The 21,614-nt window shown below is 44.7% G+C and overlaps 1 pseudogene; it reads right to left on the bottom strand.

The window, feature by feature from the left end:
* Window positions 1–1,999: 1,999 nt before the first annotated feature.
* On the bottom strand, window positions 2,000–19,670 carry LOC141512265 (alpha-aminoadipic semialdehyde dehydrogenase-like; annotated as a pseudogene).
* Between the last annotated feature and the right edge of the window lie 1,944 nt (window positions 19,671–21,614).

Raw genomic sequence — 21,614 nt, 5'->3', positions numbered from 1 at the left:
GGCACAAAGTACTCCATTACATTCATATACCACAGCTTGTTCAACCAATTGATGGACATCCCCTCAATTTTCCATTTCTTTGCTTCTACAAAAAGTGCTGCTATGAACAATCTTGTACATGTGGGGTTTTTGCCCTTTTTTGTGATCTCTTTGGGATACAGATCTAGTATAGATCAAAGGTATGCACAGTTTTATTACCCTTTGGGCACAGTTCCAAATTGTTCTCTAGAATGCAATCTAGTCATAGGCCTACCCTCTTTTGCACCCATAGACCTCCACCTCTGAAAAGGAAGGGATACCTTCTCATTCCAATGTTCTTAGCATTTTCCCGCCACCATACTCCCCATCCTTTAGGTTTCATCATGAAACTGTGAACTTGTTGTGAACTTCTGACTCATTTATATACTGACTCATTGTACTTTTCTCTTCATTTATAAAACGGTAATGATAACAGTTATTCTGTCTGCACTTTTTCATTCTAATCAAATACTCTTTATTTCCTTAGACCTGCAGAAATTACCTCCAATTAGATTTTGCAATATTAAAAGAGAAATTTTTATGAGTAGGCTAGTCCAAAGAGAAAGCATCACTAGGTGCTTGTATGACGTGATTTCAACGTCCCATTTTAGGACTTTATCCTGCTCTTAAGAACCAACTTGAAACTAGCTCCATATAAAAGAAGCCACAGTGATTCAGTGAGAAAGGCTTTTAGAAAAATGGTTGAGGGGGTGGCTAGGTGGCGTAGTGGATAAAGCACCGGCCCTGGAGTCAGGAGTACCTGGGTTCAAATCCGGTCTCAGACACTTAATAATTACCTAGCTGTGTGGCCTTGGGCAAGCCACTTAACCCCATTGCCTTGCAAAAACTAAAAAAAAAAAAATGGTTGAGGTAGCTAATTGAGAAGCTTTTGGCAAAAATAATAATTACAAATAAAAACAACTTTAAAACCAGGATAGATACCATCTGGTTTTAGACACATGAATTTGGAAGGAAAAAAGTTGTCTACTGGACAACAGGATATGAGGCCAAATTTTAAATAATTATTGCGTGTAATTATTTAGACAAATCATTCAAATTCTGCTTTTCTTCCTGGAGGAAAGACTCCCCGCAGTAGTCCTCTGTTAAACTTGCTTGATATAGATGACCTGCAAAAGGATCCTAGAAATAAACTGATGGATGACATTTTAAAAATTCTTATAAATCGGGGTGGCTAGGTGGCGCAGTGGATAAAGCACCATCCCTGGAGTCAGGAGGACCTGGGTTCAAATCTGGTCTCAGACACTTAATAATGACCTAGCTGTGTGGCCTTAGGCAAGCCACTTAACCCCATTTGCCTTGCTAAAGCCTAAAAAAAAAAAATTCTTATAAATCAATACACCCAATGAACTATGAGACTAATATTAGGAGATACTCCAAGCCTTTCACCTAATTACTCTTAGAGTTTGTTGCTATACTCAGAACTACCTTGTACTACTGGCCTAAGCATATGGCATCCCAATAACTATAGTTATATGGCATAGGAAAAACTACCCATGTCGTCCTAATGGGCTTCTGTTATGTAATCCTCACATGTCATATTTCCTCAGCCCTCATTCCTAGACTGGGAACCATTAATGCCTGCATTCAATAAATCCACCATGTTACCATCCTTCATGATCTTGTCAAGACTGAGCTGATGATGGCCACGCATAGCCCTGTTCACTACAGCCATGAGACTATTAGACATGCATGTACAAACCTCTCTATATACATGTAGGAATATTCACTTCATACCATCCATTTATATGTCTTCCTAGTACAATGTCATAGCAAACCAGGGATCAGTGCACTCTAGATTTTCTTTCACCATCAAATGACTCATTGGTAAGATTTTCCGATTAAACTAGCATGTTTTTACTTGCAATAATAAAGATGAGCATAAGAGTGGGCAGTTTTCTATATTATCCAAGGCTAAATTCATCTTCAGAAATGATAAGTGTGTGCTGCTATACGTCAAGTACTAGTGGCCAGGTTCACCAAGGAACATGTTTATTGTCTATTTGGTGTAGGGGCCCATAGAGAATATTTGGATCCCATGGATTTCCAATGTGAATTTGTGCATATGCCTTGAGAATCTTAACCACAACTTCATCAGGGATGCGTTCATGCATAAACAGTCTCCTGGCAATTGTACATCTCTGGCCTGCTATCCCCACAGCTGCAGAGAGAACTAAAGGAATCTTTAAATTAAGGTCTGAAACTTCAAAAGCAATTATAGCATTGTTTCCACCAAGCTCTAACCAACTTCTCCCAATCCTCTTCTGTACAATGATTGCCACCTGTTTTTCCATTTGGGTACTTCCTGTGAAGGACAGCAGGTCTACCTGCTCACCTTTGGGCATTGCTGTGCCACATATCATGAAACAGATCTCATCAGTAGGTTATTGTCTTCCAAAACTTTGGCCACTATCTTTGTGACATTTATGCTAATGAGAGTTATTAGTTCCCTTTGCAAAGGAAAACATTCCTGCAGATCAGAGCAATGGCATGGTTCCAGCCAAACACAGCCACTGAGAAATCGAATGCAATGATGATGCCAACTAGTCCCAAAGAATTCCATTGTTCAGTGAGGGCATGGCCTGGTCTTTCAGAAGGCAAAATGTGACCTCTGATCATCCAAAGCAAGCCAACAATATAATCACAAATATTCCTGTTCTCTTGAGATTTCCTCATCCCCTTCCCCTAAGATTTTCCCCTCTCTAAAGATATCTAGTTTCCTAGAATCTGGATCTTCTGTTGCAGTCAGTCTTATTATTTTTCCTTCTTTAGAGACTGGTGTATCTTCCCATATTTTCTAAACTTCTTTGGCTTTTGTCAGCATTTTTTCATAGTCTACCAGGCTGGCCCAGATTCTTGCTAAAGATTCATGGTTAGGTGTAATTATAATAATCTCTTCTTTTCCTCTCCAGATACCATTATACATGCCTTCGTTTTCTTCTTTGAATCCCAGCTCTTTCAACGAGACCTATTGGAACTCATTGATCTGCAAAGTAGACAAAATGGTAACTGGTTTGTTCTAGGATCTTGAGATCTTCTTCCTTCTTATAATGATTTTTGAAGAAAGACTACAGGTTAGGAGCACTGTAATGAATATTAAGAACTTAACTATTGAGGCAGCTAGGTGGTGGGTAGAGCATTGGCCCTGGAGTCAGGAGTTCAAATCCCAAATAATAATTACCTAGCTCTGTGCCCTTGAACAAGTCATTTAACCTCATTGACTTGCAAAACAAACAAACAAACCAACCAACAAGAACAAAAAGCTAAACTTTTGGGCACTATCCAGATATGTTACTACTGCTACCACTGGGCCTTGTTTTTAGTGGTTGTAATGGTGGTGGTGGTGGTGGTGGCAGCAGGACAAGTGCTGCCCCATTTCCCATTAGGACTAGCTTTTTCTTAGTGGAGAGAGAAGATAGTTGAATTATATCCATTTTCAGCTACCATTCATATCTCTGGGTGACCTTCTAACATGTCAATACTCCTCAACCATTGTCAAGTCATGGCACCTATTCTCTGGTGTCCTCCTCTTCCCATTAAAACTCAAGTTCCCACTCCTGTGGGCTGCTGATCTCTGGTGAGTGACCTTTCACCTCAGTTTTGCCCAGTTCCAGCCCATTCTGTACTGCTGGCTCTTCCAGGCCATCCCCGGGTCATGCTGCATTTTCTTGAACTTCCCCTATAGGTGCTATCTTCCTATTCAAAACGCTTTTGCATACTCAACACTTAGCAGAATCTGGCACATAATAGTTACTTCTTTCATATGGTTCAGTTCAACAAGTAAGTCAGTAAACAAACTAAAAAACAAGCAAGATGTCCTAGACATTGCAATTTAGAGAAGCAAAATTTGAGTGGTGTTAAATTATTCCCAAGATTCAAAAATGATTCTGTTTACCACTCTGGAATGCAGTGACAAAAACTGAAAAAAATTTAACATTGACAGAGCTGTGGGGAAAACTGGAACTCATACATTTTTAGTGGAATTGCAACCTGATGCAAGCATTAAATTATAAATATAAAGGTTCAAGGGTCTTAGAAGTCATTTAGTCCAAGTCTACGGGTGATAATGAGTGAAGACTCAAGTCACATAGGCAATAAGTAGAAGGGCATTTGAGCTCAAATCCAAAATCCAACAATTTTTTACTACTCTGGGACTTCTATGTTTTGGAAAACAATGTGACAACGTGCAATGTCACAAAGAATTGTTTCTTTTGACTCACTAATTGTATGAGGAACCTCATGGGTAGAAGGAAGGGAGGGGGTGAATCAGATGATCTTTTTTTTTATTGTTTTTGAATTTTACAATTTTCCCCCATCTCGCTTCCCTCCCCCACCCCCACCCCAGAAGGCAGTCTGATAGTCTTTGCATTGTTTGCATGCTGTACATTGAGCAAAACTGAATGTGAGGGATGGCTAGGTGGCATAGTGGATAGACCACCAACCCTGAAGTCAGGAGGACCTGAGTTCAAATCCAACCTCAGATACTTAATAATTACCTAGCTGTGTGACCTTGGACAAGTCACTTAACCCCATTGCCTTGCAAAAACCTAAAAAAATAAAAAAAATAATTAAATTAAATTAAAGGTAATAGTCTTTGGTCTTTGTTTAAACTCCACAATTCTTTCTTTGGATACAGATGGTTGAATCAGATGATCTCTAAGGTAACTACATTATTATCTAGAATTCTTAACTCTACCCTAATATAAACATAAAAGGGGAGGGAGGAACAGGGAGAGAAAGGGACTTAGCTATAGGAAAAAAATAATAATAATTGGTCTATTTGTTCTAGCAAAAAACTGGAAACAACCTACCTGTCCTATAACTAGACCATGGGTGACCAAATTATGGAGTGGAATGTTATGGTACCATAAAAAAACAATCATAACAAAACATACAAGGAAATATGAAGGGCGCATAAGAGGGTATGCCAAGGGAAACCAGGACTTTGTACATGCCGACTGTAACCATATAAAAAAGAGAAGGAAGGAGAGAGCAGGGCCAATGGTGCTGGAGGCAAGCCTGGTAGAAGACACAGAACAAAAGAGTTTTCTTTGCTCCTTTGTTAGCCATGAATTAATCCCTTTAGCTCTGCCTCAGTGAAAACTGAGGGTTTAGGGTGAGATTTTATCCCTAATTGTACATTTCCATGCAACTGTTTTTATTGATGGTTGTTAGGTTTATAATTTTTGTTTTGGTTTTTTAAAGAATGGCCCCAGGTTCTCTGCAGAAATAGAAGAGGGGATAAAAAGATACCTCCTGTCTTCCATAGGAAACTGCACCAAGAGTTGGCTTGCTGCAAAGCCATGTGGGAAAGGGTGCAAATGGGAATGGGGATCTGGAAGTGTTCCCTGGAGTTTTGACTCCCAGCCTCCAAAGACCTACCTCATCCTCAAATAAAGGCAACAAGTGCTTCCAGTGCATGCCTACTATGCGCTAAGTAAGACTTAAAGAAGATTAGAGTCTACTAGAGAAAAAATTAGCATTGTACATGTAGAAGTCCCAAAATGCAGAAAGAGTAAATACAAAGTAATTTGAGGGTAGAGTAGACCAGGCGAGGCCTCAGAGAGGAAGCAGCCCCCAATCACTGCTTTTATAAAAGGGATCCAGGGGGGCAGTGGATAGAATACAGGCCCTGGAGTCAGGACCTGAGTTCAAATCCCATCTCAGACACATAATAATTGCCTGGCCATGTGACCTTGGGCAAGCCACTTAACCCAACTGCCTTGTAAAAACTAAAGAAAAAAAAGGATTCAGGGATTCTAGGAGGCAGAGGACAGTCCATTTACTCTGGGTGTGGTTCAGTTCCATGCCAATGTTCAGCTCCAATGAGCATGACTAGAACCCTAGAGCCACTGTTGGCCAACTGACTTTCTATTCCACCTGCAACTACCCCTGAGGAGTTAGGACCCAAGACAGACCCTCACAATCCTGATGATTTAAAGCCAGGATACCTGCTGAGAAACTCTGACACCAGAATACCCTCAAAGAGGGGAGGGTCAAAGCATCCACCCTTAAGGGCCTTCTGAGGCCCACCTCCCCATCCCAGAATGGAAACGTTAGCAACATTAAATGATCTCTGCTCTTTACCCCATCTGGCCAGAACTGGAGATGCTAATGTGTCTCCCATACCAGCAACATCCCAGTCTGGTTTTGTAGGGATATGGGTGGAAGAGAAAACAGTTGTCAGACTCTCTCCTTCCTTCATCCCTTTGCCCCCCTAACCCTTACTAGTCAGCCCAAAAGCTCAAGATCCTACTTCAAAGGGGGGATGGCCTGGGATAGTGCCAACAGTTCTAGACAGGGCCTTGAGATACTGAACTCTGGTTCTAGTTCTAAATGAGCAGCCATGTGACCTTCAGCAAGTTACTTTCCCTCTCTTGACCTTAGTTTCCTCAGCTGTAAACATGAGGGGACTGGAGTATGGATTTTTTTAAGGTGTTTCCTAACTAGAAATTCCATTTTCTAAGGCCTCTTAGATTTTGTCTGTTCTAAGGTCCCTTCCTGCTCTGATGTTCCATGAGTTTCTAGGGTTGTAAGCCCCAACTTCTTGGCACCTCCAAAATCCATCCTAGCTGCCCCCCTTACATTCACGTCACCCTCAAGGCACTGGGTAGACCCCTTTTCTTCTCACTGCTCACAATCCCCTGTGTCTTAGATAAGGAGACAGACATTCAGATTGTCTTTGAGGTCCCCCTTGCCCGAGGTCCCCTACCCAAGTGACAGCATAGGGGAGACCAGAAGGCATTTGCCTTGTTTCTGCCTTTGCCAGGCAGGGAGTTGCCTTTCCTCCAGATGCTCTAGGGAAATACTTTCCAGATGTTTGGTTAACCTTTTTGCCTTTGGAAGAGAGTGGGGGTGGCTGGGTACTGACCAGGCCCCTCCCAGGAGGGGTGACCCTTGTCCCTCAGTCAGATTGTTCCCTGGGCCCTTGCACATACCATTGGTTTCTCTGCACCAGTGGTTCTGGCCGGCCTGCTGGCTGCAGGCTCTGGGAAAGGGAGGCAGGGTCACTTGGAGCTGGCTAGGCCTGGAGCCACTGCTTCAGTGACTTCCCAGTGGCCCATTGGCCTGGCAAGTAGAGGGCCTGGTGTTTATTGAACATTTCACCACGTACCACACTGGGGCCTTCTCAAACCCAGACATCAAGAGAAAGAGGCAGATCTGCCTGGGTGGCTTTTCTGAAAGGGGAAACAGAGGGGCAGGGGCAGGGAAATGTAATGGGGTAGTTAAGAGACCTAACTTCTAGTCTTGGCACTGTTGCTGTGTGAGTGTGACCTTAAATAAGTCATTTCCTTCTGGGGTTTGCTCTTCTGTGAGATGAGGGGTAGACTGAATGATTTCTCTCTCAGACCCTTCACCCCTCTGTTCTCAATGATGAGACTCTCTAGTCTGGGAGCCCTTCACTTCTGACATTCCATGAGCTGAGGGGCTTCCTGTTTCCAGGCCCCTCCCAAGCCAGCTCTCACATTCTTAGCACTGAGATCCCTCTCAGCTTTCATATTCTGTAGTCTGGGGTGCTCAGGTGGCCCCTCCAGGTGGCCTTCCCCCTCCTTAGCTATTTCCCTTTCCTCTTCTCCCCAGCATTGGGGTGTTAACCCTTCTTTCAGGCCTTGGGGATCCTGGGAACAGCTAGGAGAGCCCTTCAGCTCTGAACCTACTTCCACCCTCCCCTCCTGGACTGCAAAGAATTGGGGAGGGATCTGTGTTTGCTCAGCCCCAGGGACAGTCTGAGAAGATTAGGATTGTTTATTTTCATAAACTGCAAACACACCCCATGCAAGCCCCATTAACCTGTTGGTTCCTCTCTTGGGATTGTCTTTCCCAGAATAATTAGAAATCAGCTCTTCTTTCCCACTGCCCCATCACACCCTTTCTCTCCCCAGTCTGTAGAGGGATTCTGGTCTAAGGGGAGAAGGGGTAAGGAAGGGACTCATTGTCCACCTTTCCTCCTAGGTGGGGTGACATTCTGTCCTCTAGAGAAACTTGCAGGAAAAAAAATACTTGGGAATTTCCTTGAGAGCTTTAGCCTTCACTTCTTTCTTTTCTTGAAGGAGACTGAAATTCTTCCTTTGAAAAAACAAGGGCTTCTTCGTGGCCCCCTTGGGCAGTCAGTCTGGTGAAATAGGTTTCTTATGAATATATATTCAAATACATGAAACAGAATACTTAGGATTATAAAGGAAACAAAATCATGTTGAAATATATTTATCCAACTATTTAATAAAAAAAAACTAATCCTGGATTGAAAATTCCTGTTTAAAGAATCATTCCTTTGGGTAAAACATTGGAGGCATTCAATTTGATAATTACATTTGTTGTCAGGAATACTTTGGTTCAAACCCTGTCAAACCCTCACACTTAACTAGCTGTGTGACCCTGGGCAAATTGCTTTATCTACTTGGGCCTCAGTTTCCCCACCTGTAAAATGAGTAGATTGACTAGATGGCCTCTAAGGTACTTTCCAGTTCTAAATCTATGATCCTTTTGACACACCCAGTTATAACCATTGGCTCATTTTAAGTCTACAGAGCAATAGAATGGCTCCCTCAGTTCATTTAGTTCCTATCTCAAATTCAGTTAGGATTCCTCTAAACCAGGAGGCCTGGGCAGAAGTTAGGTTCTCTACTTAACTTGAGATTTAGATCTAGCTCCAGGCAAGCCCATTCCCTTGGTGGAGAAGCAAAATTCGGTTTATTGGAGCCATCTGGGGAAAGGAACTTGGTGTATGAATAGACACTGGGAGGCGACCTGGCCTGTTCTTGTACCTCCCTCTATCTGTGTCCTTCATTCCAACCAAGATGCCTATCGAGTTACGCTCTCTCCTCCATAGCTCCCTTCTCTTCTAGCGCATTCCCCTTTGGTTTCATGCTTTTTCCAATATCTTGATTCAAGAGCTCAAAATCTTCTCCCCTAGATTCTATAAGTTTCTTGCTTTTCTCTGATATATTATATGATCCTTTTATGCTCAGGGCATGGCCTGGTTTCCAAAGAGACAGCTTTGTACAGGCCCTCTTTACATTCAGTTTTTATGTATTTGGTTCAGGCAAAAAATGTTTTTATCTGGGCACTAGAGTCAACCTGGAATGGTTTGGACCCCTCCCTCACTGGATTGCCTTCCTCTTATGGCCTCTGCCCAGCCATCTGTACCACTTGTCCTCCACCTTAAGGTTGACTTCCCAGTCTTCCATCTTTGTTGAGAATTTCTGAACCTCCTCCTGTTGAAAGCCGGTCCATCCTTCAAGGCCTGCTCCAATGCACTTTCCCATCAAGTCTTCATCCTGCTCCTCTTATCTAGAGGGGAACCTTCCGAAGCATCCTGTCTCCTTCCCATGTGCCCCTCTCAAGGTCCTGGATCAAACATCTGGAACTGGACTGGATCTCTGAGGCCAATCTGTTTCTTTCTTTCTTTTTTTTTTTGGTTTTTGTAAGACTATGGGGTTGTGAGTTGCCCAAGGTCACACAGCTAGGTCATCATTAAGTGTCTGAGGCTGGATTTGAACTCAGGTCTTCCTGAATCCAGGGCCACCCAGCTGCCACTCCCACCCCCATCCCCACCAGGCCATTGCAATATATAAATGGAGAACATAAAGGATTACTCAGTGTCCGAGGGCCAGGGGAGTCAGACCCAGAAAGCTTCCCTGACTTACCTACTTCAGAAGTAAACAGCAGAGGACTACCCTTGGAACTGAGGTCCTTGTGTCCACAGCCAAGGCTTGTCCTCTGGGTTTTGGGGCCTTGTCTTTTATATCGGTTCTGCCTTGTACCTAATGGGGAGAGCGGCACACCATGAAACGTCAACCTTGGGAGGTGGCAGGGAAGAGCTCCAAGCTCCACATGGTAGTGTCCAATCTCAGCATTCCTTCAGAAAATATCAACTATATTAGGATATGGATAATAGAGTAATTTTTAATATTGCTGTATTAATGATAGAATTATAATACAAACATTGTTACAGTAATTGAATTAATAGAATCATTACTATACAAACAGGCTATATGTGCATGTTTAAGCATTATATTAATTTAATTAATATAATCATTATATCGACTTGTTAATCATTGTATTAATTATTCTTGATAACCAGGTGTTAAGATCAGTTATTTCTCTACAGTTAATTGCTGGTGCCAGTGTCACACCTTCTAAACGGTTGCTGTCTAAGACAAAGCCTCCTTGGCCCTACTAATAGCTAGAGAGCCTTGCAAAGTACATTTACAAATATCTTCTCATTTTGTCCTTATAATACCTCTGGGAGGAAGGTATTATTGTTGCCATTTTACAGATAGGGAAACTAAGGTAAGCAGAGGTTAAGTGACTTGCTCAAGGTCACACAGCTAGATATTGAGGCAGAATATGAATTCAGGCCTTCCTGAGTCCATCCATGTCCAACACTAGCCACCGGGCCACCTCCCTGAGCAGGGGATAATAATAACACAAGTATTAATTCTGCAAAGTGTGTTGTCTGTCTTTTATTCTCCCAATCCTGGTTGGAATGGGGCATTATTATTTACATGTTACAGATGGGATAACTGAGGCACAGAGAAAATAATCAAAACCTAGGGTTAAGTGTCTAAGAATTTGAGGCAAGGGGCAGTTAGGTGGCACAGTGGATAGAGCATTGGTCCTGTAAGTCAGGAGGCTCTGAGTTCAAATCTGGTTTTAGACCTTAATAATTATCTAGCTGTGTGAACCTGGACAAGTCATTTAACCCCATTGCCTTCTTTTTTTTTTCCTTTTTTTGCAAGGCAATGGGGTTAAGTGACTTGCCCAAGACCACACGGCTAGAATTAATAAGTGTCAGGTTGGATTTGAATTCAGGTCCTCCTGCCTCCAGGACCAGTACTCTATCCACTGTGCCACGTAGCTGCGCCTAATCCCATTGCCTTGCCAAAAAAAAAAAAAGACTGAGGCAAGGTCTTACTGATTTTAACACCCAAGCTCTAGCCATTGGGCCACTGAGCTCTCAATGTGATGAATTCTTATTTAAAAATTTGTTAAATTGATTGTTTAAGAGAAAATCTCTTAAAAGGAACAACTAATCCCTTCTTCAATCCCCAGCATGTTTGATATGAATAAAAGTAGTGGGGAGAGGCTGCTGGGTAGGGTGAGTGGAGGTCCAGCCTCTGACTCAACAATGAAGAAAAGGCAGTTAGTCAACTCTGATGAAGAGCCCATAGAAGGGGATGGGAGGCCAGTCCCTGCCCTCAAGGGGCTTACGTCATTCTGGGCTAGCTCCAGAGAAGTCACCAGAGAAAGTGAGATGGAAAGGGTGGGTGTGGGACCCGGCTTCAGGCAAGACTGGCTAATCACTCAACATCTCAGGGCCCTAGGCAGCTCCAGAATACAAAGGGGGCCCCCAGTGGCTGGCCTCCACTTGAACAGAGAGGACCTAGAGCTCTCTAGCCAGATTAAGTCACCAGATTGCGACCAAAGGATGAGGATCCTTTGTGTGAAGCACATCTCCATGGGACTAGGTTTTACTACCAAGTCTTTTTTTTTTTAGGTTTTTTGCAAGGCAAATGGGATTAAGTGGCTTGCCCAAGGCCACACAGCTAGGTCATTATCAAGTGTCTGAGATCGGATTTGAACCCAGGTCCTCCTGACTCCAAGGCCGGTGCTTTATCCCCTACTGCCAAGTCTTTTGAGCAATCTTATCCCCATTTTACAGATGCAACCATAGAGACCAGAGAAGGGAAGTGATTTGCTAGTACATCAAATCCAGGGCTCCTAAGGTCAGGTTGGTAACTTTCTTCACTTTTCAAAAATGTTGTTATTCTGAATTTGAAGACCACCAACCACTGTGAGCATTCCATTTACAAAGAACAGGAAAAGATGACAGATTCCTTTTCCTCAGCCATAAACCTAAGGAAGCCAGGAAGCACCTGGTTTAGGGTGGAATTGGGTGAGGGGGAAGAAAGAAAACCTGAAGGGGAAGGACCCAAACAAACTACAGTTGTGATGAAGTCTGGTTCCATTCGCTCCTCTTACCCCCACCCCTCCAAAACTGCCCCCACCCTGGACTCCCAATTCTCCTTGCCCTTGCCCTTTCTGCCCCCACCCTCAACTAATTACAGCTTCTAGGGAATGGCTTCCTGCCCAATTCTCTAAATGGGGCCCCTAAGTGGCCCGAGTTCAAATCAGGACCCAAACACCCTGGGCAAGTCATTTACTCCATTTACTCAGTTTCTTCATCTGTAAAATGAACTGGAGAAGGAAACCATTTCGGTATCATTGCCAAGAAACCCCCAGATGTAGCCATGAAGGGTCAGAGTCCAGGCTCTGCAAAACCCACAGCTCACAACTGCATTTGAAAGAGCCCCAGTTTTAGTCTGGAGGTTTACACGTGCACCCTGCTTCACCAGAATCCAGATTTGCCTTTTGTAAGCTCCAGGTTCTTCATAAATTATGTATACACATATAGCCCTTGGCAGATCTTAAAATGCTCATTATTGTTGCTTTCATACCTGAAGTGGTGCCCTTCTCACTTGGAGGAGCTCCCTCCCAGGATTGCAGTGAACCTTTGTGGGCCAATTTTCAAAACTCCTCCAGGGAGGGTGTGCAAGGATTACTTGCTTTTCTCCACCCCCTCCCTAGGTGATCTCAGCCACTGGTGTCCTTGGTGGATGATGCAGCTGGATCTCAGGTCCACACAGCCAACCCTGGGCCCCAGAGTCCCAGTCACCTTAGGGACTTCTCTCCCTGGATCTCTAACCTCCAGGCAGCTCAGACTCCACAAGGCCACAACAGAGTTTATCCTCTTTCCTCCCATATCCTTCCCTCTTCGGACCTAGGACATCAGCCTCTCCTCAGGCACCTCAGAGTCATCCCTGACTCCCCATTCTCAGGCCCCCCACCAACCCCACAGCCTACTGTCAAATCTTCCTAACTTCTCCTAGATTGCACGCTGACTCACCTCCACAAGACTTTCCTGCACAGGCCCCTGCTTAACTCCATGACCCCTTCTCTCCTCTCCACTCCCACAGCCTCTATCCCAGGCCTGGGCAGCTAGATGGCAGAGTGGGTCTCTGGGCCTGAAGTCTGGAGGACCTGAGTTCAAATCTGACCTCAGACGTTTTCTCGAGCAAGTCATAATTCTGATTGCCTCCCATCCAGAGCCATCTCCAGTTGTCCTGATCCTCATTTGGCCACTGGAGCCAGATGCTCTGGAGGAGAAAGTGAGGCTGAGGACTTGGCACAGCCCCCAATTCACATGTTTGTCATGACATCATCTCTCTGATATCATGCTCTTCTTCTAGGCCTGGAGGGTCTTCTGCAGGACCTCCTTGCCTCCCCTCTCCTCATCCCAAACCATCCACCTCTCAGCTGCTAAAACATGGGGGTGATTGTTTCAAACTGTTACTCAATAAACTCCCATCTTCTGTCACTTGAAGTTCCTTAGACCTTCCTGCATTTCCAGTCTCTAATGTGTCCCTTCTCCCATGCTCTTTACCATCCATCTTTGCTGGCCTCCATTTCCCAAATCCAAGCCTTCACACTGGCTGTTGGAATACTCCTCCACCTTCCTAGGTGCATAGGCTAGTACCCCATCTGAGCTTGCTGACTTGTTGGGACTAGAACACTTTTGATGGAATCAATCCTGAAAGTGAACAAGGTAATTATTCATTGTGAAAGAGAGTGGCTTCTATTCCAGGAAAAGAAGCTATCTCAGCCCCAGGGCAAAAGATTCTGAAAACCTGGATCTGTTTGGTTGGAGAAAGCATGGGCTATAGTCATTCTATTTGAGAAGTTAAAGGAGAATTGAGGAGCAAGCTAGGTGGCTCAGTAGATAGAGCACCAGCTCTGGAGTCAGGAGGACCTGAGTTCAAATCCAACCTCAGACACTTAATAATTACTAGCTGTGTGGCCTTGGGCAAGTCACTTAACCCCATTGCCTTGCAAAAACCTTAAAAAAACCCCAACAAAACGACAAAAACAATTGAATTCTGCCTTAACCACAAAGAAACCAAAGTTAACTATCTCAATAGTAGAGCTATCTCAATAACAGTTTTCTTTTTGTTTTCTTTTTGGTTTTTTTTGCAAGGCAATGGGATTGACTTGCCCAAAGTCACACAGTCAGTAAGCAAAAATTATCTGAGGTCAAATTTGAACTCAGGTCTTCCTGACTTCAAGGTCTGTGCTCTATCCACTGCGCCACCTAGCTGCCCCTCCATGGCAATTTTCAACAGTGTTTGACACTTCAATGACAGCACTTGGGGTTTTTTTTGGCAGAGATAAGGGAATGCTTTGCCATTTCCTTCTCCAGTTCATTTGACAGATGAAGAAACTGAGGCAAATACGGTAAAGTGACTTGCTCAGGGTCACCCAGATAGTAAGTGTTGCCATTTTCTTCTCCAACTCATTTAACAAATGAGGAAAATGAGGTAAATAAGGTGAAGTGACTTGCTCAGGATCACCCAGCTAAGTGTCTGAGGTCATCTTTGAATTCAGGTCTCCCTGACTCCACTGTATCTGCTCTGAGGTTAAACAGAGGCAGGTAGAATTGTAAAAGCCTTTTATGTCAGGAAATATTCTGACTGGAGATCAGAGCAATGTTACTGAATTCAGAACTTTTCATAACAGTCACAACTCTCATTTCTAGAATACTTTACAGTTTCTAAAACCTTTGTTATCTCACTGGAGATAATTTTCATGTAAAACCAAAGTTGACCTTGGAAGCCACTATACTGACTTAAAAAGAGCAAATTATTGTATTAAGGTGTTCCACGTAGGAGCTTCAGTGCAGGAGGCCTTTTTTCTTATTTTTTCTTTTGTCTCTGGGAGTTTACATACTGTGCTAAATTTTAAAATTTGTTCTCTTGTTCAGTTTGGCTGCCTTTTAAGTAAGAATCCCTACTTTATTGTCCAAAATAGTCTATTTTAAGAATTATTTATTTTAAAGCATTTATAATTCTAATGATCTTGGCTCTGACATATGTCTAGGGGAACACCAACTGTTTTATAATTGCCCTAAAGTGATTGGCACTGCTATTGCTGCTTCTAATTTGTATAGTTGGAATCATTTTGTAGCTGGAAAACTCTTTACCTTATAGAGCATTGTGAGAATGTGAGAATGGAATGTGAAAAATACTGACAACTGAGGGAGGTTGAGATCCATAAGGAACTGCTAATCTGTGGAACCGAACTTGTGTTTGATAAGGAAATGGAAGACTCCATGAAGATCAAAGCAAGATAATTGTGGGGGAGGGCTACAGAAAAGTATATGAGGTCACATTCAGCCTAGATCCATGTACAGCATGGAAACAATGGAAAGACTAACAGACTACCTTCTGTGAGGGGAGGGAAGCAAGATTGGGGGGGAAATTGTAAAACTCAAAATAAATAAAATTTTTCTTTTATAAAAAAAAGTATATGAGGTAGTGGGAGGGAGATCAGAAGCATCTGCTCTAAGGGTTATGCTCTATGTCATTCCAACATTCAAGAATTACTGGAAACATCCAAATAGGGATGTGACAGAGGTGTCAAATACCAGTTGCTGGGTGCTGCCAGAACCAAATTAAAATCTAAATGGCAAATATTTAACAAAATATGCAATAGATAATGATAAAATGTAAGCCACATAAGTCATTATGTGACTTTTGGGAATCCTCATATGCCTTGGGGTCCCATTTCTATTTGAGTTTGATACCACTGGGGTGAGATATTTGGAAATATGGGTTCATAGTCCTCACTTGAGGTGGAAGGGATGTTAATGTAATAACTTACAGCATTACTGAATGGAAAAGATGACTTCTTAGTACAACTTGATGTCTGGATTTGAAAATAGCTTTAGGTTTCACTTGTAGAGAATGTTGTAGCAGGACAGAAATATACTTCCATGCATTTTATCTCCCAAGGATTCTTCCCTTACCCCAACCTAGATGGCCATGAAAAGTAAGCTTTCTCAACTCAAGTAGTGATGTAGCCTTGCAGACAAGAGCCAAAGAGAATTCCATCATGGTGGACAGGACCACTTCACTGATTGGCCAAATATTCTCTCCTCTACCAAAGGAACAGAGAAGCTTCCCAGTGTTCTGTGATGGCATCTTGCTTTCATTTGAATTGATTAGGTCAAAGACCAGTCTCTCTCATGTAGGGTTTGGTTGATTGAAGACAGTATGATTGATTGAAGGTCCTCCAGGACTCAGTTCAAATCTTACCTTCAGGAGGAGGCAGGATTTTTTTTCCTTTCCTAGTTCCCTTCTTTCCCTATCCCCACCTTCACACAGAGATGATTTACTTATCTTCCTTTTTTTTGTTTGTTTAGGTTTTTGCAAGGCAAATGGGGTTAAGTGGCTTGCCCAAGACCACAAAGCTAGGTAATCATTGTCTGAGGCCGAATTTGAACTCAGGTCCTCCTGACTGCAGGGTTAGTGCTCTACCTACTGCGCCACCTAGCTGCCCCTTGTTCCTTGAGGACAGGAATCCTCTTTTTGGCTCTCTCTTTGTAGCTGCAGAGTTTAGCACTAGGTCAGAAACTAGTGGGTTCTCAGTAAATATTTATTGATCACTTGAACTCAGAGGGGTTAAAGAATTAGTTAGATCACCTCTGAAGTAGGGCAAAGAATGATTTGAAAACAGGTCTTTAGCCTGGTATAGGGGAAAGAGTCAGAGAAGCTTGGTCTTAATTCCAGCTCTGCCACCTACTTCCCTGTGTGACCTGGGACAATCTACTTACCATCTATGGGCCTCAGTTTCCTCCTTTGTAAAATGAAGGAGTTTTCCTAAATGGCTCATGAGGTCCATTCCAGGTGTAGAGGTGCCCTCTTTACTCTAAATCCCCTAAATACTCCTCCATACTCTGCTTAATAAAGAAAACATCAGCAGGCAGGAAAGAAGGTTTTAATCACAATAAACTCCTGAACCAGTCCATCTAAGTCTGAGCTCTTCTCTCTCTCTCTAACATTCTAGTAAGCAAGAGCCCAGGGGAATCTGGATTGGGGAACCCATCCCTACCTGGGGTTATATCTTTACTTAATGAACTCCTTGACCTCCCTTTGGGGGATGGCCCTGACTCTAGAATGCTGCTCCAGATCCTCTCTTTCCAGGAGGCAACTGGGTCCGGAGAGGTTCAGGAATTTGCCCAGAGGTTCTATCCAGATAACCTTGGACAAGCCTCTGAGCCTCAAATCTGGCGATTGAATGGTTCTCTTAGGTTCTAAGTTCTCCAGAACCACCTTCTACAGAAAGGCTTTCCTAATTGCTCCAGTTCACACCACCTTCAGTAAATCATTCATTCATTCATTCATTCATTCATTTGGCCAATCAGATAACAGACATTAAATATCTACTATGTTAGACACTATCTCAGATGATGGAGATACTTAATAATCGATTCGAGGGGAAATATATATATATATATATATATATATATATATATATATATGTAATATATTAATATTTGAGTGAAGAGGTCTCCACACTTAGGGAAACTGAGAAGGACCTCTGAGCTGACCAAGGAGGTTAGGTAGAATAATGCTTCCCTCAAATCTAATCTCATGCCCTTTGCCCCTGAATCAAGGTGTTTGCTTCCATTGTGCTGCCCAGTCCAGTCCCCTCATTTTACTGATGATGCAACAGAGGCTGAGAAGGCTAAATTATTTGTCCATGATCATGGTGTGATGTGATGCAGGTCTGGAACGGGAGGCACCTGAATTCTTTTTTTTTTTCCAAATAAATTTATTTATTTATTTTCAACAACTTGCAAAGATGGTTTCCAACAATCATTTTTAGTAAGGTTTTGAGTTCTGCATTTCCCTCCCTCCCTCATTCCTTCCTTCTCTCTAGGCAGAGAGTAATCTACTATAGGTTATACTATATTAACCATATTAAACAGATTAATTATATAATATATAGTATATATTATATATAGTATATTAAATATATATATATAATTATTATATACTCTATATAACTATATCAAATATATTCCCACATTAATCATGTTGGGAAAGACGAATCAGACTAAAAAGGGGGAAAAAGCCATGAAAGGAAAAAGGCCCCTAAATTCTTATACCTTCTCTCTGATTTGTGACATTAGCTGAGTCTTTTAGTGTCATAGACTTTTGGATTGGGCAAGGCCCTCAGCGGTCATGTAGGGCTAGCCTAATCCTGCAGGACTGGGCTACATTTCCCCCTGACAACACTCATTTTACAGATGAGTAAACTGAGCCCTAAGGGGGGGAAGCGACTTCCCCAAACTTACATAGCCACGAAGTGGTAGGCCTGGGATTTGCACACACCTATCTTTCCTAAATAGGAATTCAGCTCTCCATGAAACAGCACTGTTCTCTGGGTCTCCCTCAGTTTCCTTATCTGTCCAAAAAGGAAGGGGCACTCGGAACACAAATAGAAAAATAAAGTCCTGTCCTCAAAGAGTTTCCATCCTACTAGGGAGATAAAGCCCATTTGTTGGGCACACTTCAGCCTAGGCTAAGTCACAAGAATGAGAGACAGAGGTCAAAGAGGAGCTGCAGGGATCTCTGGAAGTATAGGCCCTGAGGAAGGCCCCCAGCCTTGTGGAAGCCTATGGACAAGAATCAGACAGGATAAGAAAGCCTCCAGCTCCCCGGAGGAGGGGAATTCCCATGTGGATGAGATCACAGATTCCTGGCATTGTCAGACTAAGAGTAAAGGTGGGAAGAGGGGGAAATGGAGACTCGCAGAGGATGGGGAGGGCCAGTGGCAGACAAAGCCTATTCTTGCTACAAGGTCTGCACCCCTGGGGGGATTTTTACTGACGTTGTTAGCACCCTAACATTTAAGAGCAGAGCGGGGCCTTGAGAGGTTTCTGGTTCCAATCCCTCTTTTTCCAGGAGGCAACTGGGTCTGGAGAGAGGCTCAGGAATCTGTCCAAAGGTTCTATCCAGATAACCTTGGACAAGCCTCTGGGCCTCAACGTCCAGCTCTGTAAAATGGGAGGGGTGGCGGTGCTCGATGCACCCCAAGGTTCCTCCCAGGTCTGCACCCCAGTGGTAGAGGTGGTCTCTACTGACCGCAGTCACAGTCACTCCCCTTGTACTCGAGGGGATTGGCCTCCGTGCTCCCGAGGGCACAGCCCACCACCTCCAAGAGCTGGGTGGATAAGTACGGTGGGCAGAGCCAGCACCCAAGCGCTGACCACTGCACCGCCCCGCCTGCCCGGAGAGTCCCGGGGCTCAGGATCGGGCTCGGGCGGTGGTCGCCACTCCAGAGGGCAGCCCTGGGTGGGGAGCGGTGGGGGGCAGGGAGCAGCGGCTATGCGGTGTCCGAGGTAGCGGAACCGGAGGCAGGGCAGCCCTGGGGCCCCGCCCCGCCCCGCCCCGCCCCGCCCCTCCTCCTTCCCGGCCCAGCCCGGCCCAGCCCGCCCAGCCCGGCCCAGTCCGCCCAGCCCGGCCCAGCCCGCCCCGCCCCGCCCCTCCTCCAGCCCGCCCAGCCCGGCCCAGCCCGCCCAGCCCGGCCCAGCCCGCCCAGCCCGGCCCAGCCCGCCCCGCCCCGCCCCTCCTCCAGCCCGGCCCAGCCCGGCCCAGCCCGCCCAGCCACGGGGCTCTTCTGCCCTTATAAGGCCACAGTGGCCACAAAGGCCCATAAATGGGGCTGCGGTCATTACCTGGCCCTTGGGGGCGGCAGCTCTCCGCGCCCCCGCCCGCCCACATCGCCATGTCCCAATTCCGCACATTCCCGGGGCTCCCCTCTTCCCCACACGCACCCCTGGGCGCCCAGAGACTTGGCCTTGGCCTGGGGGCTGCCCCCTTCCCCCCCCAGCTGGGCTGCACACCTGCGATCTGGCCCCCAGGTGGCCATCCGCCTCGGGAGGGGCTGGCAGAGAAGCTGGGGCACCCAGGGGATGCCCATCCCCTTCCTCGCAGCCCCGAAACCTGTTTTACTGAGGAGGAAACTGAGGCCTGAGAGCCCATGTCAGGAGACCTGATCTCATTAGGTCATCTCACCGATGAAGAAGAAACTGAGGTCAGGGAGGGGAAGTGACTTCATCCTGGAAGCTGAGTCATGTCACACATAAGGAAAGGGAAGAACCAGGGTCCCAAAGACATCTGAGGGAGAGTCAGGAGTCAGCAGCATATGCCAGGCAAATCAGCCTTGACCACTGTCTCCCCTCAGACCTGGATGCAGACCCATTCTCCTACCAAGCAGCCCCTGGCCCCGAGGTGCAGCCACAGCCACCAAGGACCCAGCAAGGAAAGTTCTCAGCTCCAAAGTCCTTAGTGCCAGTCGGATGAGTTCAGCAACCTAGACTGGCATCATTACATCAGTGGAAGGGACATTGAGGAAGAGGCTTTACCATCTATTTTACTATTGTGCCCAAAGGATCATGGGACTTTACCATCTGGCTTGGCGGCCGGGTTGTCTCTCCCATTAGAATTGGAAGCTCCCTGAGAGCAGGAATTATCTGACTTTTCTGATTGCATCCCCTGCACTTTGCACACTTTGATTTGTATGTAGTAAGCATCTAATAAATAAATGCTTCTTTTATTCATTCATCAAAGCGAAATTTGAATCCATGTCCTCAGACTTAGACAGACAGCCCCTGCTGCCTCCAGTCAGAAGCTTCGATGGAAAGAAGCATGAAGCATGAAGTTAGAGCCAGACAGGACTTTAAAGGCTATTTTACAGGCCTCTCATTTTACAGATGAGGAAACTGAGGTACTTAGAGGGGTATGCTCCAGGTCATACAAATGGTAAGGGGGAGAGGCCAGGATTTGAACCCTGTTTGGAGTATATATATATATATATATATATATATATATGACTTTTGGGCACTTGACTTCTCTATGAGAGGAAGCATGAGAATGTGTTAGTAATGGTGAGTACAGAACCCCAAGGGGGGGGGTAAATGTCCTGGTTGGGACATTCCCACAGTTGGGTGACTGACCAAGGCAAACCACTTCACCTCTAATGGTCAAACATTGGATGGTGTTTCACTATGAACTCTCAAGTCCTTTCTAGGTCCCATCTATGATTCTTTGAACTTAAATATGAAAGATTATTAGAGGCAGGCCTAAAGTTCTGGGGTTTTCCAGCTCCCAGTCCTGTCTTCTTTGCATTGGGCCTCCCTGAACCAGTCTGTGATAGGTGAAGACCAACAGAGCTGATTGAGCCAAGGTTCAGGTCGAGGGAAGGGTCCCCAAGAAATTAATAGTTCGACTGACAACACAAGCCACATCTACAGGAAAAAGTAATTGCCAGTCTGGTGCCAACTAATCTTGTTAACCAGCGCAGTGGGTCAACAGATCCAAGGCAGGAGTGACCCTTGCTCAGAGCCATATCCAGTATCTCCAGGGAGGAGGAGAAGACAGAAAACTGAGCAGCCTTTTCTAATCCTTCCAGATTCTAGGAAGAAAACAGTTCCTGATAAAAAAAAAATCAGGTTCCCACAGGGCTTATTCTTTGTTCTTGGTGGAGGCAGAAAAAGAGATAGCGAGACAGAGAGGAGGAGGAAGAGACAGAGAAAAAGAGAAAGAGATAGAGAGGAAGTGACAGAGGAGGAGGAAGAGAAAGAGAAAAAAGAGAGAGGAAGTGACAGAGAGAAGGAGGAAGAGAGAGAAAAGAGAGAGAGAGGAAGTGACAGAGAGATGAGAGAGAGGGAG

The sequence above is a fragment of the Macrotis lagotis genome, chromosome 2 (assembly GCF_037893015.1).
Source record: "Macrotis lagotis isolate mMagLag1 chromosome 2, bilby.v1.9.chrom.fasta, whole genome shotgun sequence".
NCBI lineage: Eukaryota > Metazoa > Chordata > Mammalia > Peramelemorphia > Peramelidae > Macrotis > Macrotis lagotis.
Note: the sequence above shows the minus strand (reverse complement) of the source record. Positions and strands in the feature narration are given on the sequence as shown.